The sequence below is a fragment of the Dermacentor silvarum genome, chromosome 4 (genome assembly GCF_013339745.2).
Source record: "Dermacentor silvarum isolate Dsil-2018 chromosome 4, BIME_Dsil_1.4, whole genome shotgun sequence".
Classification (NCBI taxonomy): Eukaryota; Metazoa; Arthropoda; class Arachnida; order Ixodida; family Ixodidae; genus Dermacentor; species Dermacentor silvarum.
Genome location: NC_051157.2, coordinates 64128690 through 64155519, shown reverse-complemented (window position 1 = coordinate 64155519; position 26830 = coordinate 64128690). Strand labels below are relative to the sequence as shown.

The 26830-nt window shown below is 50.3% G+C and overlaps 1 protein-coding gene across 1 annotated transcript in view; it reads left to right on the top strand.

Moving 5' to 3' along the window:
* Positions 1-797: 797 nt before the first annotated feature.
* Positions 798-26830, top strand: part of LOC119450155 (ras association domain-containing protein 10) — a 55866-nt gene continuing 29833 nt past the window's right edge. Inside the window, exon 1 of the mRNA XM_037713531.2 lies at positions 798-1593. The gene's annotated coding sequence lies outside the window, so the exon portion shown is untranslated. The remainder of the gene's footprint in view (positions 1594-26830) is intronic.

The window sequence follows — 26830 nt, the reverse complement described above, 5'->3', positions numbered from 1 at the left end:
CAACGTTGAGAACTGCGGAAAAGAAATGATAAGAATTGACAGGGGTGATCTCATTCCAGGTTATGGCGCCTGTAATACTACGCCCGCATCACGAACTATCCGATAGAAGGGCGCACCTACAACATCTATTCGCACCTCCCTCATTTCTCGCTCCATTTGACCGGAAGACCGTCGAAGATTTTGGAGTAGTCGCGTTGGGTGTCCACCGATCGAATGCCGCTCGAGAAACGCTACGTCACAAGCGAGCGTGTGCAGTATTCCCTGCACGCACCATTGTTGCGTCACGGTCGGATTCCGATGCGGCCGCGCATCAATGAGAGGGACGCATGCTGGGAAAGGAGGAAGACGACGCTGGGGCGGCGGCGATAATAAGAGCGCGCGCCAGCCGCCTAACTCCCACCTGCTCCCTTCCACGTACCCTGTTTTAACAAATCCGTGCAGTAATGTCGAAGGCATGGCTGGCATTAGCTAATCACAGGGGCACGAATATTTGAATGAAAGGAAGGTCGCTCGCAGGCTCAACCATCATTGTGTTGTCACTGGTCGCGAACTCGTGCGCTGGCTAATATCCCGCAGTGCCCTCACTCAGTCAGTAGTAGTTCTAACGTCGCGTTCAAACAACTTCGTCGTTTCGGAATCGTAACACTGCACCTTTTTTTTCTTTAGAGAGAGGGAGTATAAGAGCGATAGGGGGGACCTTCTTTCCGACACTTATTAAAATCCCCCCACCGGATGCTTGTCTCTGCGTCTTCAACGAAAGGTGGACGAGGGGAAGTTAGTCGGGTGGCGGAGGGAAATCCCGTCGCCGCGCGGTCTCCCGTCGTAAGAAACGTCTACAGGCTGGTGATGGCCGTGCTTCGCTGCTGACTCGCCGTGCGGCAGGTTCACTCGCTCGCTGCGAAGTGGTGGTGGTGCGTGAGCCTCCACGAAGCGAGCAACACCGCTCTCGCCTCTGAGGGGGTTTCCAATGGGAGACCGCCCTCGACGTCGACGACGCAACCTGGTTTCCCTTCCCTCCCCCTCCTCTCGCATTTCGCCCTCGCTCGTGGGTCGCCCGGGAACTCTCGGAACAGCTTATTCACGCCGGACAAGATTTCCGTTCGGCGGGCGGCCTCCGCCTGTTTCAGAATCGCGGCGGGAGGGCGACTGCCGCGGACAAGCACTTTCGGCACAGTTGCGCTCCGAACAACCAGATCGGCGGCCGGTCCGCGGGACTTGCTCGTGCTGCCTTCGCTGGTGGTGGTGTGCTTGCTGGTGGGCTGCTCGCGTATCGCACCTCTTCTCCCTTGCCCCCCTTTTGAAGTGTCGGGGCCCTTGGGCTGTGATGTGCCGGTTCTTCGGAGGATACTGCCACCGCGTCGTCGCTAGCAGACGACGACCGTGTGTGTGTCTTCGCTGCCGTTGACGTCGTCTGCTTCGTCGGTTGTCGTCGCCGCGCGACGTCAGCGTTTCTTTTTTTTTTTTTTTCGGTTCCGTGATCTTTTCCTGTGCTGGAAAAAATGAGTGCGCCGGAGCTCTTGACTACGTTCGTCGACAACGCCGTTGACACCTAAGAGAACCGTTTCTGCACGAAGACGGCACGTCCTTTCCAAGGTGAGTACGCGAGCTGTGTGTCTTCGCCTCACTTTAGTGAGCGCGAATAGTGAATTCTGTCGTAGCTCGTGCAACCACTGCTTGTGTCGTGGTGTCGAATGATTTCCCTAGAAGTCGACCATTCTTTATTTCGTGTTCCCTTCGTTTCGTCTTCCTTCTTTTTCGTTCAAAACTTGACTCCGAAAGAATCATCGAATAGCGCGTGGACCACATTTCGGTCTAACGCTTTCAATGCGTGCCTGCAAAAGCATCGTTATGGAGAGCAGTAGCGCACCCAGGATCTCTGCCGGGGGGGGGGGGGGGGGGCAGTTTGCCAATACCATCTAAACAGCGCTAATTTCACTTTCTTCGGGGGAAATTGTCAAAAAATGCGCTTTTTGCGAGTGTGCAGACGATTGCGTGTCTTACATCTTAGTTGCAGTACTCAAATGCGTAAGGAAAGAAAAGGGGTGAAACAAAAGAGGGGGGTTAAGTCGGCCTCAGGGGGGGGGGGGGGGGGTTACAACCCCCGAATCACCCCTCGTCGGTGCGCCACTGATGGAGAGAATGCATGCACTCTCTTAACATGCAAAGAAAACTAATAAGCTGTTCGTAGTCGCAAATCATGTAATGTTGTACACTTCTGTCGATGCCACGACGCGGTGACGGAAGGTCTCTCCAAGCGCAAATTTCGTTTGACCTTCGATCCTCGTATTTTATGCTTGCACTCCAGCGCTTCTGTGCTTCTTCGTCGCCGCTCTGAAGATGATGACGATGAAACGTTTATTCAGTAAGGAGGGCACTTTGGCCTGTATCTTGAAGGGGGTGAGAGAACTGGTGTATTTCGTCGAGCTATCTACCAGGAGTGGTATCTACAACCGGTGCAGTAGTCCCGACTCCCTGGCGAAAACCGAGAGTCTCACAGGCCGCGCGACGGTCCTCCTTGCAGGTCGTCCACCATAGTCCACCGGTGGAATACACTCCACGTAGCCGGCGATCTCTTCCCGCCGAAAGTGTCTTTTGCGTGTCACATCGTGGGCTTTGCAGTCCCAAATGAGATGCTTCGCGATGGGTCTCACGATCTCTCCGCAGTCAGGGCAGGTGTAACAGCGCCGCTCTTAGCTCGATGATGTCTGGCTACCGTGTTCTGGTAGTGCGCTGGTGCTTCGCTGTGTAGAAAGAAGCTATATACCCACGACGCTTTTATAGCGTTGGCTTGATTGGACATTGGCTTTCCAATCGCTGTCTACGCGAGGGAAATCCTACAACATACGGAAATGGTAATGGTCGTACGTGTTTCCAGGCGTCTGGTGGTCGGTTTTCATGAAGGCCTGGACTGTGCAATTATTTTGCAGTCACCAGTAGATACGCAGCCGATAACATCTGTGTAAATGAAGTAGCATGCATATATGTTCCCTTAAAGATGCATCAAATACTGTCGACAGCAACGTTGGACATGCAATCGCCTAAAATCGGCAGTGCGAAGTTTTCAGTGCCATCGCTGAGAGGCCGAACGTGCCGACTCCCGGGGATGGTGACTTGGAATCAAAACCCCGGCATGACAGCAAATGCTTTTACGTTAACGCCATAAGCTTATTATATCTTCATCTTCGGACAGCTTCCTGTCAAAAGCTCCAATGGAAGTTACGTCATCGTGAGCGCGCACCTGAAATGGTAATGGGTAGCATATCCACCAAAAGTTATTTCTCAGTCTGCAGTTGTCGCGGGACAACTAAGCCACATTTTTCCCGTCGTTCTACTTTTGCATTTGTTTCTTTCATTTGTCTTTTGTCCTTTGATTCACTTGTCATCTGATATTGTAGCGGGTGTTCTTCTTAACGGAGACTCGAATTCTTGCTAGCTCTCCGAATACGTCCCTACCAAAATATGTTATGGAGCGTATACTTTACCACTTGCCCACGCATGAACCGCCGTACGAGTGTTTTTACATTGCTACCCTCGATTTGCCTACATGCACCCTGGAAATGCTCATCAGACGTGAAGCTTCCGCGTTCGCGTGCCTTGATCCAGAAGTCGAATAGACTAATTAACAAATAATTTTTTAAGTTGTTCTGTATGTTTAGTACCGGCATACATGATTGAACGCTTGCTCTTACGTTCTATGGGGTGTCACAGCTAACATTAGACAAGCTCTTCAACGAAAAAAAAAAGTCTATTTAAAGAACATGCTGCCAGATACGATTTGAAGACCTACGGTGTTCGGTTATCAGACCTATGACGACCGAGCATCGTATCACGCACCGTGTTCTTTAAATCTTTATTCTTGTTGATCAGTTTGGCTAACGGTAGCTGGGACACGCGGTATATACACAGGCTATCGCCTTTACAATCCTAATTTCTGAAGCAACGATCAGAGCACGCATGGTGTGCCTCTATCTTGCGAATGGTTAAATAATATTGCAATGCGTTTTCAGTTTACTGATCAATGTTAATAGGCAAAATGAAAACGGGTGGCGGCACCAAATTGCGCACCGACTTTAGGCCGGCTCGAAGACGCGCTGCGCAGTATTAGCTATGTAAATGAGAGATGAATGGCTAGCTGACGTACTATTACTTAGTGGTTCGGCGCGGCGACAAAAGAAAACGCTTGGTGGGATGGCGAGGAAAGGATGGCGACGAAAGAGAGCTGTCTTTCGACCAGCTTCTCTTTACCGCTGTATACGGACAAAGGTGCACTCATCTGCCTTATCTTTGTTTCTAATAGAGATTACGAATACACCCTCGCGTATATCTCGCATATATAGTTGTCGCTTGTCGAAGTATGACGAGTATACAACTTATATATAGTTTCTAGCTTACAAAGATTACCGGAGAGAACTCCGGCGCTATATGTAGTGCCTACGGGAGGTACAGGTATGGTGCTTAAGCCAGCACGAGAGTGATGAGTAGTACACGGATTTGCCTAATCTTCGTCTTTCTGGCTTCAAACGGCTTTGTGACTGCAAGGTGATCATTTTCAACGAAATATTGCGCTATACTCGCAGCAAATGTCAATAGTTATGCATGCGCCCAGAAACCTATTGTCTTCACGCCATTAGCAAGGGAAGTGCGATTGTTCGGAAATTAAGCAGATAAAACGCAATAAATTACGCCGCAAGAACATCTGAAGCCCACACCTGCACAATTATTATACGCGTATATGTTCACAATCATTCTCGTGGTAGCAGAACGACCGTATCGGCAGAGTTTCCTTTGGCAATATTTGTAGGAGGCTCAGTGGTACAACTAAAGTACAAGCATACGCCTCTGCATGCCAAGAAACTCGATGTGATAGGATTGAGCGCAAACCACGCCGCTGCGATGGTTGCCTTCGGGCCCCAAAACCATGGCGCGCTGCAACAATTATTACCCAACCTCCCGTGTATAGCCAATCTTGCCGCTTTGCCTTCCGGCCATATACGGCTGACGCACCAACGACGTCAATCTCCAAGGGGCTTCGCATCGACGATCCGCGCATCATCAACCAACAGTGCAGCGCGCGTCGTCCTTGGTCGATTCAAAAAACCTCCTGAGACGATCGCGAGGTCTCAAAAGCCACGGCTCTTCCGATACGAAAGAGAAGACGTTCTTCGGGCGGAACGAAAGCAACCGCTTAACGGCCGGAAATTGCCGGACGGCCTCTCTCAGCGACACCTCTCCCGCATCGCGCGCCATCAAAACTAAGTGCGCGAAAAAAAAAATGAAATAAGTAGACAAGAAACGCCGCGAAACAGAGAGGAAACGACCCGTATATGCGCGTGTGCATTTGCGCGCGCGCCGAGGAGGGAACGGCTTGCGTGAAGCCGGAGGAGTCTGACAGCGCGCAGTCGTTGCGTGCGAGGAGCGACACGCCTCGAGGGAAGCCTAATTACGCTTGTCGGCAAGTGGGCTCGCGCCGTGCCTGCCGGCGATCGCATGCGTCGGCGGCAGGTCTACGAGCGATGTGTGTGCGCGCGCGCGCGTGTGTGTACGTAAGGATACGCAGGTATACACCTGGCGCGGCGGACAAGGCGTATTCACCCGCCTTCAGAGAGGAAGGAAGCTAGGCTCATTCCCGACGCAGAGTCGGCTTGGACGGAATGAGCCAGCGCTTGTGAGCATCGCGAGCGGTGTGTCCGTTGTGTAGGCGCACCTGACTCAAATTGGCTTCCAGTCATTTCGTATATATTTTCTGTCTTATCCCCCTTTTCTTTTTTCCTACGCAATGGCTTAAGTAACGAGAGCGAAATGCCTCCCGGGTTGCAGTGTGGGCTTACCTCGAGCTGTTTGTCCTTTCCGATTGCGCATATTTATTGGAGGGATATTAGCTGCCACCAACCGTCGTTCCGCGGCTTGGTCGTTTCTTCAAATGCGCTTCTCGACCCTGCATCTATATTCGATTATCTGCGCTGCCTTCGCTGGTACTGATAGCGGTACTAAAGTGAGTAGGAAGAGTATAGTGGGATGAAAGGCCTAGCTCATTTCTTGTTATGCGTGTCAGTGTCCTTCTGCGGCGGCATGCTTCTGTTGTTGGATGTGGACCCGGACTATAAGTGCGTCATTCAAGCACATACACGTAAACACACGCATGCGCACACAATAATACGTATGCAGCGCGCTCAACTGTGGTAACACCGGACAACCGGCTCCAGATAACTACAGCGAGAGAGAGAGAGAGAGAGAAGAGAGAGAGAGAGAGTGTGTGTGTGTGTGTGTGTGTGTGTGTGTGTGTGTGTGTGGTGTGTGTGTGTGTGTGTGTGTGTGTGTGTGTGTGTGTGTGTGTGTGTGTGTGTGTGTGTGTGTGTGTGTGTGTGCTGTGGAATAAGCAATGGCTAATGAGGTGCACTATGAAACGAAAGAACAAATTGCAGTGTGTGTGTGTGTGTGTGTGTGTGTGTGTGTGTAAGGGGAAGGTGGCGTGGTGCGGCAAAGGAAGATGGGATGAGTAGCTAACAAGAAAAGCCAGCGGAAGCGGTCGGCCATATCCACCCTGCACGAGGTAATTTCGCCCTGAGCATGTACTACGTGTTCCCTGTTCGCCCGCGCAGTCAGCGAGCCCGTGAGAGCGCAGCGGTGAATTTACACCCGCGTGAGAAGACCGGAAGAACCCAGCGCACGCGGAAGCGAAGAAGCTTCATTTCCCGAGCACGTCCGTTCCGAGCCAGCATGTATATAGTTCTATGCAAGTCGTGGAGACGGCAGAAAGTGCGAGATTGCTAGGAAAAGCAGCTGTTAGCATTTTCTTATACTTTACTGCTTTCTCGCCTTGAACACCACTGTCCGTCTGTTCTTTTTATTACCCGCCGCGTTGGCTCACATCGCTATGGAATTCTGGAGCCGAGCTCGAAGGCTCCGTTTCGGTGGGAGCGGAATCGAAGAATACTCGCTTACAGAGCTTTGAGGACATCTATCTATCTATCTATCTATCTATCTATCTATCTATCTATCTATCTATCTATCTATCTATCTATCTATCTATCTATCTATCTATCTATCTATCTATCTATCTATCTATCTATCTATCTATCTATCTATCTATCTTGTGATGCTTTCGTTTCTTTTGCTACGACAATGGCGTTCGGCATTATTGTTAAGTATAACTGAATTCAATAGCAGAATTTTATTACGTTGTCAAATTATTGATTGAGTTCACATATTTTTATGAGTCTTGATCTCTCTCTTCTTTTTCACTTGCCCTGTGACTGTCACTGCTCTGTCGCCATTCATTCCTGAGCTTCCTGGGCCGCTGTGGTCATCATCACAGTTTTCCTCGGAACTTTTTTTTTTTTTTCGTAGTCGTGCTTTACTGCATATTCATTTTTTTCGCAGACGTAGTTTCCGCACTTTTTCATTACGTGACCAAAGCACCTCAGCCTTACTTCCTGACTGTGACGTCCGCGAATTCGACCGCAACTCGACCTCATGATACGTATGTTGGCTGCGGCGTCGACTGGCGTCGACACGTCCATTTCACGCTGTCCGTCTACCGTGCCGTAATGACGACCGAAACGCGCAGTGTACTCAGTGACGGGAAGGACATTTGAGGCGAAATGGCATCGCGCAGCGTAAAGTGGACGCGCTGACGCACGGGTACACCACGAACGAGAGATGTGTCGAAAATACGTTGCATGGCGTAGTTGCATGGCCCGGATTAATTTGGACCACTTGGGTTTCCTTAACGTGCGCCCAATGCAGGCTACACTGCGGGCGTTCTTGTACTTCGCCCCCATCGAAATGCGGCCGCTGTGGTGGGGATTTAGTCCCGCGCCCTCGGGCTTGGCAGCGCAACGCCAAATCCACTACGCCACCGCAGTGGGTAACGAGTTTGTTGCAGTAAACGCACACACAACGAGAATAGAACAAGACATTACGGACTTGATCTCGAGCCAACGGTGCGAACAAATGCATTGGTATAACGCGAACTGATCCTGTCGCTGTTGAAGGCGAAAGACCAGCGAAAAACACAACATACACAAGCAGGAAGATAATGGGCCGAAAGCCCAAGGACTAGCCAGTGAACTTTTATTACGGGCAATAACAAAATGTATCAACTCTGGTGCATCCGTGAAAACCGTCCCGCCAACACAAAAAGTACCACTCAAGAAACGTAATTACTTGTCACTGAGGCTCAAGACCGTCGGTTAACGCACGTGTTTCAATGCATAATGATATAAGAAGCCCCTAAAATTTATCTCCCCGGAAAATTCAGTTCTATTTCCAGCCTCGTGCCGTCATCGTCTTGCTTGTGTGTACGCTGTGTCTTTCGCTGGTTTTTCACCTTCAGTCGCGTGCCAACTGGCGCAGCTTTCACCCTTGTTGACACTCGCTCATATAATGTGACCTTACAAATGTGAATACATAGTAACAATAATCAGAACACTGACATAAACGAGGGCCCGCCGCGGTAGCTTGATGGGCTATGGGATTGCGCTGCTGAACTCGAGGTCGCAAGTGCGATCTCGGAATGCACGAATGCTCGTGTACCGTGCGTTGAGTACACGGCAAAAAAAAAAGAACAAAACAAAATCAATTAGTCAAAATTAATCCGAAGTGCCCCACTGCAGCGTGCCTCATAAACAGGTCGTGGATACGGCACGTAACACCTCACAATTTAATTTGATACGAACGAGACCGTTCTTTCAACCTATAGATATTTGTAGAATAAGATCGCATGTGCGTGTACTGGATTCCGGGAGAAATGGCCCTGGATGAAACGGCCCCGGAAAGAGCAGAAATGGCCCCGCGTGAAATGTAGATAAAAACGGCCCAAAAGGCCGGCTGACAGCAGGGAAAATTGCTGTAATCAAACGTCACGTGAAAATAACAAACTATAGCGCACAGTCACTCAAAAAATATTGGTACACGAACGGTATTATCCTGCGGAACACTAGACAAGATTATAGAGTTCGAACGTTTATGTGGATGCTGGACGCTCTCGCGTTCCAACTGCCACTTAAAGGTCGAGAATGGCATGTGTCTGATGAAATGAATAATGCCACAGGACAAACAATCATGGCGAAGCCTGGAACTGGAGGTTTGCAAACGGGGTCGCGCACGGTCACATGCAGCCACCCATCAGTGTGGAAGGCGATCGACGCCTTGCGGTTTGAAGAAGTGACAACCACCATAAATATAGCCCACGACCGAGTCAGTCGTGAGAAAGTCAGCCGACTTGTACCCTTAGAAGGGTAGCAAGTCGGCGTTCGTCACCATACAAGGCCGTCTCCAGAACGTAAGAACATTCCCGGGCTGACAAGAAAAAAATTTTTTGGTTACAATTGTTGGCCAAACAATCCCATTTTTGGTTGCCTGTACCGAAAGGACAATAGTGTTCGGGCAACATTTCGTGAATAGCCGAGCCGCTCATCTTCCTGATAAAAAGGCTAGCTATGTTATATGGCGTTACTCTTGTTGATGACGACGCCATCTGCGGCTTATCGAATCTTTTCCTGTGACTTCGCGACGGCCGCACTTGTAGTTTGTTTTTCTGTTATCACCTATCTAACTCTCGCCAATGCAAAAAAAATAGTTATTGGTATTTAGGTGCCGATGGTTAACACGATGGTTTTCTCAAGGAGTCAGTTCATTTTCACTTGGAGTCAGATTTTTCCCTACAAATCGTTTTCTCCAGGGCCATTTCTTCCGGGGACATTTTTTTTTTTCAGGGATAATATTTTGGGAGAGTTTTTTTCCGGGGCCACATTCTTCTGCACCACAGTCCGCTAATGGCGCCCGACGACGCTACTGTACTCCTAAAAATAAATAAATAAATAAAAAATTGTCTTTTTTTGTTTCTTTAGGCTATTAGAGCGCGCATTTGCATGGTGCTTCTTGGCAACGGGTACATTACCTTCAGTTATACTTGAAACTGAATTTCGGAACGATGAGGCATTTTCAGAGCGAACCCAAGCACCCAGATGTACTTTCAAGCGGCAACCACATGTAACGTATTTCCGACAGCACGGCGTCGTCCAACGTTGGCGGCTAGGCGCATCCATTTTAGGCTGCGCCGATGACTGCCGATGACTATATGCGTGCCAAAATCTAGCTGTACCATGATATAATCGACTAAAGCAGGATTTCAATGACATTAATAATTGCGTTCCAAGCGATCAGTGCTGCCTACCGATGAGTGGAAGATCATAAGTTTGATTCTTGGCTGCGGTGCGGCCGCATTTGCATACCCAAGTAGCGGTGAATCGTTAGAAAGACCGTGTATTTAGACATTGGTTTCCCGTTGATTCTGGCGTCCTTCATTACGACGACCTTCAAAGCCTGCGGCGTTGCCTCCGGGTGTGCAGAACACCTGCATGCTAAGTGAAAGTACGTGTTCTCGGTGTTATCCGATTTTCTCGAGAAGTATAGAAAAATAAATGTCCCCTACGAGTAATCACAAAATGAATTCAGATGTGCGCGACGATGCGAGCTATTCGGTGCCCATTAGTCGGTCGGGAGTCTGCGTCGCGCTTTCTCAATTTGCTACGCTCGTAGTCTGTAGTTCTATTGCTGTGTTTCTTCGTCATCAATCGCTGATGTTAGTGCCCGATAATTCGCGCTACTGTGAAACATAGGCTCCTCGAAATGTCCCCGACATACATCTTGGCCGAGTACGCTCGATAAAATGCGCCATGCAACTGGAAAGAAATAAACTACGGAGTATGAAATTGTGACCTATAGGGTAACACCTTGACACTCAACCGAGCCTGAACGGTATATAGACATGTGTAGAACAAAGGCTATGCTGTAGGCAGTTTTCCACAGACCTACCCGCGTCATTGGCTCTAAAGAACTTAAATCGTGCTTCGGGACTCTCGATATGAGGGCCAGCATTGACAAAGCTCAGCTCGTACGCCGGCAAGGTTCGCAAGAACAAGTGCCAGTCAGTCGCAACAGCGAGAACGACCTTAGCCAAACCAGGCATGCTGCCAAGCCCGAGGTCGCGGGTTGGCTTCCCTACCAAGGCGAGCGCATTTTGGGGGCGGCGAAATTCAACAATGCTCGAGCACTCACATTTAGGTACATGGTAAAGAACCCCGAGTGGTCAACACTTCTATGGGGCCCTCTTCTACGGCGTCCCATGAAACCCAGCTGTGCAGTTTTCAGGACGTCGAGACCCCACAATTTAATTCTTGAAACCGACTGCATACTTAATGACAATCGTTACATTTGCGAACGAAAAGCACAAGGAACACCTTCTGTCTGGCATTCCGTTCGACTTGGCTCCATCGGGTTGCGACCTATAAGAGTTCGACTTCTTGCAATTGCCTTCGTTTCGCGGGAGTGGAAACGACAACTATACTTTAACACTGACATTTCCAACGCCCCCAATATACCGCTCAGAACGCCACCTCGCCTTCGTCCTACAGGCGCTACACTTCGTGGCGCTCAACCCGGCACGTTATAACTTGTTTCCTCGGCACTTTTTTCGCACGCTGTGTATATTGCAGTGCGTGCATCCAATACTTAGGTGCTGAGTCAAGTTATTTTCTTTCTCGGTCTTTTTATACGCTCGTGGTCGCTGTCACCGCAGCCGTGCGAACGCATTAATTCTGGCCCGCGGTGGCACTGCCGTGTCTTGCTCGTCCATCCTGCGGGCGCGTGGAGTCGGCCCGCCCGTGACCGGCCTGTACGAGGTGTAGAGGTCACCTTTGCACGCGTTCCCCTCGAGGAGACACGATTCTCGCGTGCGCCGCTAACTTAACCACTGCGCCCTGCCCCGCAGTGCCCGAATCTCCCTCTCCCGCCAGCTATGCTGGGCCTCAGCAATAAAGTGCAGCATTGTGGAAGCTAGAGAGTTGGCGTCGGCCAGTGCGGACTGCAGTCTCACATCGCCGACCTTGCGAAAAAAAAAAAAATTCCGTAATTGGCTGAAAAATAATGAGAGACAGCGACGAAAAGAACAATACCCGCTTGCGAACGAGAGAGGAGAAGAGCGAAGGAACGGTAAGGAGGTTAACCAGACGCAAGGTTGCAAGGTTTGCTACCCTACGCAAGGAAAGGGGAGTTAGGGGATGAACAGGAAGACAAGAGAGAAAACGTTGAGGTTGTCGCTTCGTCCGGAGGTGCACGTCGAAACTGCAGTCGCTTACTAAGGTCTGCCGGCTTCACGAACTTCACAGATGACCGGAAAGCGATGCGTGCGTTACTTACGAATAAAGGAATCAGGTTTACTTTAGGGTGTGGTGCTTGGTCAGAAACTTTGGAAGAATGTTTGGTTGTCTGAAAAAGAGATATCATAAAAATTCAAACAATTTTAGATTGCCTGTAGACGTATACACTACTTCGCTATTGAAGATATTTTACTGTTCGTTTTACCTTTACACGGCGTATCTTCATGCTTGAGACAAGAGTCCATTAAAAGTGGACGACCATAACCCGGCAGACTACGTTTGACTTGTGCGGGCGAATATGCGATGTGCAGAATTACGTAAGCAGGCTTTCTTGCAAATTCGGCATGCCCTAACACAGATAGCCGCGTCCCAGCTAATAACAGCTTTAAAGCTAATCTGAGACGCGCATTTACTAAGCTTCGATGGCGCGGGGAAACGGAGAGTATAGTAGAGATGACGGTGACCAGCCCGCATGCTGACACATTTATTACGAGTCCAGCCCGAGGTCCCTGGAGGTGCGTGGAGAAGCCCACTGGCGGGTCGTCCATATGGATAAAAAAGAAGGGGGGGGGGGGGGGGGGGGGGGCAAAGAAGAACTTGCAGGGCAGGACAGGTGGACAAATATCGGCGTTTGTCCGTTGTGTCCACACTATTTTTCCTTTAAGGCAAAATGCGGTTTGCTACGGAGATAAAGAGCGAGAGAGAAAGAGTTATAGACCGTCTGTGGAGCTGTGGCCTCATACAAACCTAATAGTTCATAGATTTCGCATTACCCGTCTATGGGCTATCTACAGTTAGTAGATGTTATCGATAAATGTACTTAGGCTGGCGGAACGACAGCCAGCAACGAGCTCTTGTCGCGTGCGTACAGCGTGGACTGATTTCGGCCCCCGATTAGCTGACGCCGGCTGTAGCATTGAACCACGTTGCACGGTATTATCGAGAACAGACAGAGCTGGCTCGTGGCTCGTTAGCATGCAAGAGGCGCGTGCATCGTGCGCACGAACACAGATGTCTCCGCAGCGGGCGCATTTACGAGCGCGCAGTCCTCCCCCAGTCTCTTGCATCGCGTGTGGAGCCAGGCGCGAAAGAGTGCTGAAAAGTGGGGTGGCGTACACAGCGGATTGGCCGCTGCGTGGAAGGGTAATTTGTGCCTGCCGGGCGCGTCAGGCAAAATAAATGAAGGTACGAATGGTTAGGCGGGTGTGTAGGACGCACGGTCTTGTCAGGAGTGCGTTCGCGTACGTGCGCATGCCTGCATGCCCTTCGCACGTGCGCATGTGTTTGTGTGTGCGCGCACATGCGATTACGCGCGCTTTCGTAGCTGCCTCGTTAGATTCTCGGTGGAGACCATAGGGGCACCGATTACGCCGTGCACCGTATAGTTAGCGCCCCGCTTAATGAGATACAACGGCGCGTTATAGTGTTGTGTTTGTCATTTGTGCACGCCCCGCATATCATGATATGTAGCACACCGTGGGCTCCAAATGGGGATGAGCTCAAATATTTAAATGCGGCGCAGTGGAGATAATGTGTGTGTGTGTGTGTTTTTCGGCAGACCATTACTCGGGGCGGTGGCCGAACGTCACTAATTGTGTGGTAGTCATGGATTAACTAATCAATTAATGATGATTGCTGATCACCGTGTGTATTCCATTCTAACGAGTACTTTTAATCGTGTTATTTTACTCAGCAAACGGTGTGCGCATTAGATTGGAGCACGAAGCCGAAACTACAGAAGTGACGAGCTATCGTCATTGGTAGTAAATATTTCTGTGTGCAGAAAACAAAGATAATGTTCAATAGCCTCGCAAGGGAACAAGAATTCAAGATCGCCAGTCAGGCTCTGGAGTCTGTAAAGGAGTACGTTTATCTAGGTCAATTACTCACAGGGGACTCTGATCATGAGAAGGAAATTTACAGAAAAATAAAATTGGGTTGGAGTGCATACGGTAAGTATTACCAAATCCTGACTGGGAGCTTACCACTTTCGTTGAAAAGAAAAGTGTGCAATCATTGCATTCTACCGGTGCTAACATATGGGGCAGACACTTGGAGGTTAACAAAGAATTTCGAGAACAAGTGAAGGACCGCGCAAAGAGCTATGGAACGAAAAATGTTAGGCCAAACGTTAAGAGACAGGAAGAGAGCGGTGTGGATCAGAGAGCAAACGGGGATAGCCAATATTCTAGTTGACATTAAAAGGAAAAAATGGAGCTGGGCAGGCCATGTAATGCGTAGGATGGATAACCGGTGGGCCATTAGAGTTACAGAATGGATACCAAGAGAAGGGAAGCTCAGTCGAGGACGGCAGAGAACTAGGTGGGGTGATGAAGTTAGGAAATTTGCAGGCGCAAATTAGAATCAGCTAGAGCAAGACAGAGTTAATTGGAGATCGCAAGGAGAGGCCTTCGTCCTGTAGTGGACATAAATATAGGATGATGATGATGATGATGACGACGACGATGATTTCTGTAATCTAGCCAACATGTCGCTGCCTCTGAATATAGATGACGAGCTCATCTCGTGCGAACGTTATCACTGTTTCACTTTAATTGCGCACATTTTTTTTCTCTTGTTGGATGGTAAGCGTGCGTAAGGAGCAGATGAAACAGAGATATGACAGAGAAGATAAATAGGGCCCGATATCGAGACGCCCAGAAGCTTCCCATACGCTGGCAGGATAATTATTTTTGCAATCCTTCGGAACATTCATGCCCTGAGCGATGACCAGTGGCAATACTGCACGGCGATCGATCCATTGGAAGACGGGGAAAGTGCTCAAGTCCAACTCACTCACTCAACACAAACACACACACACACACACACACACCACACACACACACACACACACACACACACACACACACACACACACACACACACACACACACACACACACACACACACACACACACACACACACACACACACACACGCGCGCACACAAAACGGGTCATTTCTTGGCGGGTAATGTTATGCGCGCTAGATTGTGCAAATCATATTGGTTCCGCAAGTCTTTACCTTTTAGGACAGCGCCGAACAACGCCATCCCACATGGAATCCTCTCGCGTTGTGCAAGCCGTGAGCCGCGCCACGCGCCGCGCCTGCTTGTTAGTCAAAGATGCGCGCGCTCGTCCAGTTTTCTCCCCGGCTTCTCGCCGTGTATACGCAGCTGGGGGTGTTCTCGGAGAAAGGAAAGCTCTTCATTGCCAACAGGGTGTACACGCATGCACCGGAAAGCTCGCACGCGCCGCGGACAGCGGGCGCGCACCATGCCGACCTGCCCGCGAGGACGGTCATGCACACCGGAGTGTTGCGTCACGTAGCCTCGCAAGGTGCTACGGGCGGCTGCAGGCTCCCCTAGGCGTGCGCCACAACGCCGCGCTCGTTCGTCTGCGCGGAAGCGGCCCGTGACGCCGCTGTGCTCCCATTATCTCCGAAGCCTTCGCCTCCTCCTCGTATGCATCGTACACAACAACGGTGGACAAGCGGCAGGCAGGCGAGCCTGTCTGCTCGCCACGGCTGCTGATGCCGCTCTTATTTTATAGCGTCGGCCGACTTTAATAAGGCTCGCGTCCGCCGGCGTCTTGAGCGTGGCGCGGTGAAGGAAGCGGGAGAGGGCGGCGGATGCAGCGCGGCAGATGTGGCCCGCGTTCGTCCAAGCGCGTCGACGACCGGCGGCGCCGAACCAGTGGAGGATTGCCCGCGCGCGCCTTGGCAGAACGGCCGCCGGTGCGCCGGCAGTGGTGCTTTCACCCTCCGGTCTCTTGCCGTTGTCGGTCTGGGGGCGGCAAGCCGCGCGTGCGTTCGTCGGGAGACGCCTTTCGCGTCCATCTTCCGCGGCCCAGCGAGTCTCGAGCGCTGGCGCGCTTGAAAGGCTTTTCTAAGCCAAGGCACCGGCCGCGTATCGCCGCCTTCCGTTGGGCCAATCTCGCGGACCCTGCCGATAGCGCACGCCGCCGCTAATTTGTATTTACTTTCACAATTCCCCTCACCTCCTAACTATTATCAACGGGGATCCTACCATAAGAGGCTGACAAGAGTTGGAAAACGGGGATGGTTTCAATACACAAGAGTGAGTAAAGGAAACGTTCAGCCAGCCAAATCTTAAGCTATAAGCCATGCAAGCGCCGAGTCCTCTGTCCTTTAGAGCATTACGACGGAGGTAAGGTGGTAGTTGCTAAGCTCATGTTCACAAAACATGTGCTTAACATCGACTGCGCCACAAATTATTTCCGTCGTGAGGCCATGGAGGACAGAAAGCTCGGTGCCTGCGTGGTCCAACTAAATATTTGGCCGGCTGTATACGTGACAACGTTTCGTGTCATACGTGTACTTATGCTCGGAGGTAAATCGAGATAAGTATACCCGTAATGGTGGATTGTGCTCGATACATAACTTTCTAGATCAAAAGAAGGACGGTTCATTAAATTCCGCTCTCCTTTGTGGCAGATGGCATGCAGGACTGTGTGAGATGTATCGGGTAGGTGTAACCCGAATCTCTCACACATTGAAAAAGGTGAAGAAGTTACATTTCCGATTGCTGTTTCGAGCCACAAGTGGCACATGGTGCTTCTCTCAACGTTTTGTTTATCTCCAATTTTGCCTTCTTTAAACACGGGAAGAAATGTCAAGCATGTGGATCTGCATCACGAAAACCTTTCCGCTAGTTTCATCGCCAGCCTTCAACTAATCATGATTTGTTGAATTTTATTGCGATAGCAATTATATGGACACTCAAAAGCAGATTTCTGCCGTCGCCGTCGCCGTCGCCGTGAGGTTCCGTATGACGTCATTTGGAGAAGAAATCGTCGCCGATGATGATGATAAGTGGTTCTTGAGGGAAAGGGAAAGGTTGGCGCTATCTTCTGCAGCCCTTGAGGGAGCACGGCTCAGCGCCAATTCCGCGCCGAACGCTGTATGTGCGAGTGAAAGGGCGCGAGGGGCGCGTCTTTCACGGGGAGTGAACGCACGGCGGAGAACAAACGCGCGTTCTGCGCCGTGCTCGCTTAAGGGCTGCAGAAGTAGGCGTCTCTTTTCTCCTTTACAATCACCATATATGTAGAGCAAACGCGCCTTCTTCCGACGCGCGAGAGGCCGTGGGGGAGGCGACGTTTAGCTGCGGCACGAAGTGCCTATTTATATCAAAGGCTCCGGCAACAGTCACCAACGCCGCACGCATTTTGAGCGAACGCGGGCAAAACGCCGATGGCGTCGACAACAGTTCTGCGTGTTGCCGATGCTGCTGCATGTCCAAATTTATACAGCTGATAAAGCTAATATCATTACTCCGTATAGCTCTCTACAAGTTTGCTATCGCAATTGATGCTTCGCCTTTCAGGCGAAACTGCGACAACTTTTTATGTGCAACATCTACAACTATATAACTACCACATACATCTTGCATTATTGATAGTTATTTGAATTAGGAGTTGTCGTTTTAAGAAAGTGCTTTTCGCATTACCTCTGTACTTGTCATTCAATTATACTATAGGGAGGTCAAAAGGCAAACCCAGGAACGCCACCGAGAAATTATTTGTGTAGTAAAGATAAATGTCGACGACAAGCTGCCTGGTCTGAGGACGCCGCCCGCCTAGGGCGCAGATTCTCGTCTGCTCATTTCTTTATTAAAGTTTATTACTATACTACACTCGGAACCATAACAATTGCACAGGTGCTTACTCGAACCTTCTATCTACATACGCCAAGAACAGCGCGCAGAAATCTGGGTGCACATCGATTATTTAGGTGCTCTTTGCGATTATTTATTGACCCGTTTAGAAAAATATCGCCATGAAAGCATAATCTGATAAATCTATAAGTTAAAAGATCAGTCGCCAGGCGGGATTGGTACTTTCTAATTTTGTTATTTGTTTACTATCACTAGTAATAGTCGCGTGACTGTCTGCCATTACATGCTCACTGCATAGCACCATCATATGCACCGTGTGCTTGAACTGGCTGACAGCAATTCAGGCAGTTCGTGAACTCCACGGGAATAGTTCAATACAACTCGGTGACTGCATACGGACAAACAGGGAGGTGTAAATTATTTCGGTATCGGCGCTGATTTGATTATCATCCACAGCTTTCTTCGCAGAAGGACTGCACGCAGCTGATAACCCCTTTGCCAATGGGCGATAGGTACGTGACGGCCTTATTAATCTAAATTGCCAGGCCGTAAGTCTTGGGTTCTCTGCAAATTAGAATTCAAATTAAGAGTATATCTCGTACGTCCAATCCACGCGCGCGCGCGTCGATCTAGTCTCAGCAGGCTCTCTCCAGTGCGTAGCATGTATATACGTTCGCGTCCAGGACGAATGTGGCAGGAGAGACGGGGGGGACCGAGCAGGTGAGGGGGGCCCTCGGAGGCCGTTAGGGGGCCCTGGCGCGGCGCAGCCTTTCCTGATTGCATGCGTGCGTGCGCACGCGCACGTTCGGCGTGGCAAAATAAAGGCACGACTTTATCATTTGCATAGCGGTGTTCCGACCGCGTAAGCCGGGATGAATGAAACGATCGGTCAGCCTGCAGCCTCGCGGAGGAGGAGCCGGCTCTCGGGTTGCTCCACAACGTCTCTCTTCCTTACCCTCTCTCAACGCGTGACGAAAAATTGCGGCAGCGAAACCACCGGTGCTGTTTAGGTTAGATGAGCATCTGCCTGTACCTAAAACGATGCAGCGGTGGCTAAGCTGTGGCAACGGTCATCGAAACGGAATCCGATTGCGTAAGGTCGCTCGCACGATAATTAGTGATTGGCCACTACCCGCACACTGGACAATCGCGATAGCCAAGGCGCTCGCCACGGTCGAGAGTCGTTCTTGGGCGCCCGCCTATACATGCTTTGTGGAACTCGCCGTAATAAGATATAGCGCCCGCTGCCGTGTGGCTTTCACTACACTGAACGATTTTAAGCACGCGCCGCGAGCGGCCTTCGTCTCTCGCACTGCAGTGCAGTTGTGGGCAGTGTTGAGAAACCTATCGGCACTCGTGCAGCCCCATAGACAAAGAACTGCGACGGGACTGGACCACTGCACCACTACATGTGACGAGGAACCGTCGTTGCCCGCTTTCGTGCTCGACTCAGTTGCAGATGTGCCACGGTTCTGAAAGGGCACGCGTTGGTGGTGGTAGATAGGGGGCCTTCGATCACAACACGTGCAGTTAGCGTGCGTGCGTGTGTGTGTGTGTGTACGCGTGTGCAGTCGGAGGAAGGCGCGGCCACGGGGCCTCATGAATATACGGCGAAGCGAGTTCTCTGGAACGAATGAGGAACGGGCGGGGCTTCTTCGCGGGACAGAGGCGCTGGCGATGCTGTTTGCAATTGTAGCCAGGAGTGAACTGCAGGGGTTTTTCTTTTTTGGTTTGTTTTGTTTTTTGTTCGTGTGTATATACCTAGGGCGTGAACGGAGCTGTCAGTGAGCGAACGAACCCCGTTCAAACGGGGTGCGCGCGCGCGCGCGTAGCTGTAGGCTCGTCCACGGTTACGTAGAAATCTGCACTCCTCGCTCACGTCTTGCGCGAAAGCCTGTTTGATGAAACAATTTACTGCGGACGTGGCAAGTCGTTTTCGAGCAAAGAAATAAATTAAAATGACAGGCTGAGCCCGAAAAAAGAGTGATTGAGAGCTTGATGTCCGAGTTTGACGACAGCGCCGTTTGCTCATACACTTTCAGAATGCGCGGCGAGGTTCAATGTCGACTTATTTTTTAGATGGGGAGGATGTAGTTTTCTAGAGTACGATAGAACCGGTAACGATAGCTTCTTCCACCGCTATCCGTTTCACGAAAGGCGTACGCAAATCGTAGCGCGAACTTTTAGCGCAGTAGCATTGCTTTCGAATTAGCGTACGAAGACGTCACCGCAGCTAATCAGCTTTGGATGCGGTTAATGTTTCCAAGAGTGACCACCCCGTATCGGCCGAGTGCTGACGGCTTCCCTTTTTTCCAAGGTATAGTCCGTATGTCCGCCTTGAGCGAGACAGTTACATTGCCTCCGGATTGAGACGCATTCTCCACGCAAGCAGCCAGCATCGATCCCCCCATTAGACCTTGTGCAGCAAACATGGGGTGACAGACTTAAGGAGAGGTAGGCGAAAGAAGAATAGGACGAGGCGGGTGGGCAACTTCTAATGTCACGCATATTCCACGCACTTTGGGCCAACATGCCGCGTATTCCAGCGGCATTCGGAGCGTCGCCCGCTTTTGATAGCTTTCCTCGCATCCCAGTCATACACTCTCTTCCCTGGAGAAATCGCGGAGCCATTCCATCTTCCGCCCGTTCCTCTATGTTCGCCCACGAAGCGAAGCTTCTGACTTATCCGCCTCGCCAGGGGCCTTTCCTGCATGCAGGAAAATGACCGAGGAAAGAAGCTCCGGGGCACCCGCACACGAACGAGATATTACAGGCTTTTTTTTTTTTTTTTTTCTGCCGCTGCGCTACCTCTCCGGTTTCCTCGTTCACTCTCGTTCTCTACCACTTTCTTTATTTTTTTATTTCTTTCGTGCTCTCTTTAGCGCAGAGCGTCCCTTCCACTCTCTTTCCGCGCGCTGTGATAGAGCCATCATCGTCGTTTCATGCAGCCCGACGGCTGCTATTGACATCTCGCGCTCACGTGTGGGCCTTTCAGCACACGCACAATCTCGCCCATACCCCTCGCTTCTTCGCGGCGATCGCTCCAGCCGCAGCCAAGAGACCGCACGATTTCGCCCTCCCTCCCACCAAAACGACCTGGGTGTTCCGGCTCCTCTCCTCTCCGGACTCACGCCGAAGCTTCGACGTGTTCTCGGCAGAACGCGCTTGTCGTGCCCAGCTCGAAAGCGAGAAGGCGGGCGGCAAAAACAGCGACTCCGATAGAAGGCGGAACGCATCTGGAAAGAGAGAGAGCGAGCACGGTCGGAGGAACGGACGGATACGCGGCTACGCGCATAAGACAGCTATAGCACCGCTCAGATCTCGCCTGCATTCTGTGCTTGCTTAACTGAACCTCTCAACAGGCCTCGCCGCACTTGCTTCTCTATTTCATTTATTTTCTTTATATATCTCTCTTCTCGATCCCGCCGATCTTTCACCTTCCCCGCGTCCTCGCCGTCATTAAAAAAGGCCGACTTTCGTCCCGCACGAAAAGCAAGCGAACGACCGCACGTAGTACCTACGTAAGACAATTGAAGTCGAGTGTAAGCCCCGCCACTCTCATCGCGGCGGCGGCGTGAGCGCGCGCGCGTGCGGGCGGCCGATATCAAAGAGTAGGCGCGCGTGAGTGTAAGCGTGAGCGGCGTGGCGGCGGCGGCGTAGTTGTAATGCCGTGTATAGTATACATATACCCGTATGTATACCTGTACGCGGGGCCTGCTCCTTAAAGGGCAAGGGACAGGGGGGCGGATATATATAGGGAACCGATTTCGACAGGAAACGGCTCGGTCACGACGTCGAGCTGCGCGCGTGAAGATGCTTCGAGAGGGCGCTGGTAAGGGCGAGGTGATAGAGGAGCCTTACGAGGTGAGGCAGAGGCAAGGGCGAGGGCGAAATGATTCTGGCGCATTTCTCGCTTTGTTTCTTTTCTCTTTTTTTTTTTTTTTTTTTTTTGCACCGCGGCTATACCTCCTCTACATAAACTCCCTCAACTCTCGCGTGTGCGGGGGTGCACCGCCGCCCGCGAACCTCAAGTTCTCTTTCTAATAATTTTTTGGTTGTTGCGCGTGCTTCTTCAGCTCTTCCGTATTCATTTTTGCTTTGATGCGCCCGTAATCCACTCATAATATAGAGGAAGTCCTGTTGTTGCTCTTGAGCGCCTGTTCGAAGGAGTGTGTGGAAGGGAACAGACGAAACTAAAGGGAATACAACAGGTATATTGGAGAGCGGCGGTGGAGGAGTCGAGTGGGAAGAGCGGGAGAAGAGAGGCGGGCTGTTGGAGAGAAGGCCGAGTGGATGAGTACTACAAAAGAATGCCGCATATTTCCATCTGTGTGTGCATTGCGGGCGCCGGGGCGTTCCAGGTCCGTTCGCGCGTGACGTGAGGAGAGCAAATTCGTCATCCTCTGCTTCATTCTTCCTCGGAGATCCGGAGGCCGCCGGCGCGGCTAACTGCTGCTCTATTGCGTTCCGCCTGATCGCTGGCTTCTTTTGCTTGAGGACCGAGCCCCGCGAGGTATTTTGCGAGCGTTTGTTCTTTCCAGTTCCGCGTGCTCGTCTCTCTTAAAGCGCGCTCGATGTATATATATAGACAGAGAGAGAGAGAGAGCGGGAGGACGAACTGAAGCGGACGAGAAAGAAACACCTGCTGGAATGCGCCTACCGCTTTTTGACCAGGCTTCTATTTGTTTGCATGTTTTGGTTTGGGATGGCACGCATCGGCAACCTAAAGTACCTGTGCCTCTCTGCACCTGCCGCATCGGGTGCAGATCGATACTTGCTGAACGAATCGACGCCCCAGATAGTGCTCCGCAGGGGATCGGGTGCTTTGTCATCCGCTTCAACGTAAGAGCGGTTGTGTGCAGCAAAATTCCCACGCGCGTTCTGTCTCTGACTATACAAGATTGAAAACAAGGAATGGAGAATTATTCCCTTGTTAACAGGGTCTTACGGGAGCGATGTCATCACTCTACAAGCCACCTATAGTGAAAAGAAAAGATCAAATTGAGGAAAAGCCAGACGGCGATGCACGCATGCGCGTGGTACGTTTATAGGGTGTCGTCGCGTACTGCAGAGCCGGGCTCACGTATACGGAATGTCGCTTCTCGTAGGAATATATGGCGCATGTCACCTTACAACGGAGGCTGCAGCGGTCGGGGCGTTCCGCCTTGGCGCGCTTGCGGGCCGGATATCCTGTCTGAGAACGTCTGCGTAATGATAAGAGATGTAAGAGAAAGCGTCGATGGTTTGCTATCTCGGCGCGCGAGAAGAGGCTGCATGTTTAGGAACCAATGCGGGGGCGACCATAAAGCGGCGCTATGCGCAGCCCTGTGAAATCTATTTAAAACAACGCCCAAGATTCTCTGATCGCTAGGCAGAATCAGGGCGCGAACCTCTGAGTCATGCAATTGTGCATGCGTAACAGAACGTTTGGCATCTTATCAGTTTTCTTGCTCATTCCGCGAAGCACCACCGATATTATGTTAAAGTTCGCCTGCGTGCTTCTTTCTGAGTCTTCTTTTATATCACATTTGGTGAACTAACGAGCTCTTCAGCCTCATAAGAGCCATGGCTCTGTCCGAACGACGCACGTGCACGGTGTGTCATTGCGACACTATTTCAAAGGCAGGCACATACGTCACCAGATTTTCATACCAGCACACGCCAGACCACGCAAATGAATGATCGAGTGCCCCATTTGCATGCACCTGCAGCTTCTGCACACCAAAGAGTCCAGTCGAAAGCAGACGGTCAGCTACCCCAAAGCATTCAGACATCACCAACCGTATAAAGTACGCAAGACCAACGAACGAACGCTAACGGGTATGTAGTATCGATGATAACCAAAGGCACTATGAATTGTGCTCGAGCCGGGGGAAGTTATCTGTACGGTACTGATAGCCGAAGTATACCTTAATGGTATAGAATGAGGTGGAGCTGTTCGGTATCTTGTCGCTCTTGATCGAGGCTTGAAGCAACGGAAATTACGAATTCACTCTCAAATGTTGGGAGCGAGAGTCACCACTTGGAGCGCCCGCGCTGCAATCGTTATTGCTTGGGAAGGTGGATCACGTGACATCGCTTCGACGCGGCGAAAACGTGCGCGGCGATTTCATCCCACGATTTAGGGGGTCTATTTTATTTTGGTTGTTGATAAACATTGCCCTTCGTCGTAATTGTACTGACTGCCGTATTTCAAGAAAAGAAATTTGCTCGGTGCCTTGTAAGTGTTTGTTTATCGCAGAATATATCCACCCCAGATTTGTTCTTGTTTTGGTTGGCTGGACCTGGTCTGCGCAAAAGTAAACTTCTCAGATATTTTTTTCGACACACTGAATTGTTAAAGATTCCGCCTCGAAACTGAGTTATCATTAAGTTAACTAGTAAGAGATTATCAGCGGTCAAGATTCAGCCAGGTGACAATTGGTGATAACGTTTGCCGTAGGGAATATAAAAAAGAAACGTAGTTTACTTGCTTTTCATCAGCAGCGTAAGTACATAATACAACCAGGAGATAAAATTATGTAAATTTTACATTTTACTACGCACCTCACTTGATAGTATCGCTTTTTTTTCGGTCTTTTTAACTTTTTTCTCTTTGTTCTCTTCGAGAATATGCTATACGCTAAAAAAAGTAAATTATGGCAAGTTTCATCGCTTGTGTTATTGTGCACTGCGCGTGCGAACTAAACCCGACTACGAGGCACGAAGGCTCTTTATGCAGGTCAATAAAGGCGTGCGTTGAACCTGATGGCCTTGCATTGTTTATGAGCGACAAAACTTCAAAGAAGCCATTACAGAGATTTATTCACGAACGCTATTGCTGGTAAGCAAACCGAGGGAGATAATTGCAGCATAAAGTTATGCAGACAATAGAGCCACATTTTATGGTGTACGGGACAAAGATAATTATTTGGCTGAACCTAACGATGTGATACAGGTGTGCGCACGTTCTCCGCGCAAAAGTAAAAAATAAAACATACCAATAAGTTCCGAAAATCAACGACAAGACCCCCCAACGTGTTCAAACCAACTCTAAATGCCGCAGACTTACGAGATATGTCGCTGTGCCACTTGCATGACTGATTGCATTAAGGCTTGACGTATTCGACTTATTCACTCTTGCGAACAGAACTTGTTTCGCCCATATATATGGGAGGCGTTGGCGCTTGAAAATTTGCTTCAATGATTCAGCGACCGTTGAGCTTGTGTTCAAGCTACAGTGCTTTTTTATTTCTGCGATAATACGTAAAGCAACATCTTGACCTATATTGGCACGGAGAAACACGGTATGTTCTCATACAGCGTATAAAACCTTAAAATCAAAACAGATAACAAGCGCTATTTCGTAATGGTACAACCAACCGAAATTCCGCGGCAGTACAACAAAATACAAATAACATATACGAAGCAGACGCTCCAGCACGTGATCCAACTTTACACGTCATTCAGCTATGGTGTTGGGCTGCTGAGCACGAGGTCGCGGGATCGAATCCCGGCCACGGCGGCCGCATTTCGATGGGGGCGAAATGCGAAAACACCCGTGTACTTAGATTTAGGTGCACGTTAGAGAACCCCAGGTGGTCCTAATTTCCGGAGTCCCCCACTACGGCGTGCCTCATAATCAGATTGTGGTTTTGGCACGTAAAACCCCATAATTAAAATTTTTTCAGACGTCATTCAGGCGCTGGCGGAAGGCGGCGCCACGGTATGTCCTCGCACCCAATAGCCTCACAGGCTGCAGTGACGTCGTGTTCAAGCATGCGCAGTCATCACCATCAATTAGTGCGCTGCCTCTCGGTTCATCTTTACGTCCCTTTTCATACATCTCTCCCGGACATCACATGCTGATTCCCCTCTTAGCTATTGTTTAACCCCATTTTCCCAGTTCCCAATCCCCCCCCCCCCCCCTCCCCAAAGAAAAAAAAAGATCGGGGACAAACAGAACAGCAAGTGCTTCATGACTGACAGAAAAGTCTCCGCGTCCTGCTGTTCCACTTCGTTGGTGGTGAGCAACTCGTCTCCACCGACGCGATGGCATCCTGGCGACCATCGCACGCGAGGAGTGTATCCCGTTGGCTGGACGAGGCGAGCCTTTCTTTGGGTTCGTGCCGGGTCACGCGGAAATGATGGACACGCACTGCGGGCGATTTCGTCCATATACGCGTCTGCCGGAGGCTTGATGGAAAGTCTGATGTGCTCTATATACCCCGACAACACAGAGTAGTCTAAGGGAGCGTCACGGGAGGATGCAGTGGTTGCTATGTTTGTTCTATAGATGATACAGTGAGAGACAGACGGTATATTTGACTGGTCATTTGAGATCGCTTCGGCAGTGCTACCAAATGTCGTGTAAGACAGTAACATAAACTTTACTGCGAGCATGAGCGTGCTCCAATGGCTAAGACAACGATATTATCACTGCTATGGTACCGTTCATTCTCATTTTACAGCTTCAAACCTAACTTTCAGGACTTTCGTGGCACTACCAGGGCATACTAAGAAAACCTGTCGAATATGCCAAGAGAAAGCTTTGTTGTTTCAAGTCACCAATGATATGCCTCTCCCCTTGCCTGTGTCCGACCGAGCCTATTGGGCCTGGCTTTAGTGGCGTCCCCATGGTCAAAAGCTTCTGCATGTTTCCAATGTATACCTGCGTAAACTATACAATAGTGTTGGTATAGGAGAATGGCAAAGGCACTGACTGAGACTGTCGTAGCTGAACTTCTTTCTTTGGATGTTATGCACGTTTCTTTTCTGACAATTTCTCTTCTGGCGGCCTTCATTTGTTAAGAAGACGTGTTGATGTTGATGATGGCTGATTTACTGATACTTGTGACAGACGTCACGAAACCTGGACGATGCGCCATCAAGAACTCTATCGCTTTGAAAGGAAAGATGTCAGCACGACCTCAGTGCAGCTCCCCTCGCGCACCGACATTCGTTCAGTGACGGGACACGGCCCCGTCCACGGTTTCCGCTTCCATCGCATTTCCTCCAGAGCCACGACATATTCCTTCACGCGGCCGATTTCCTC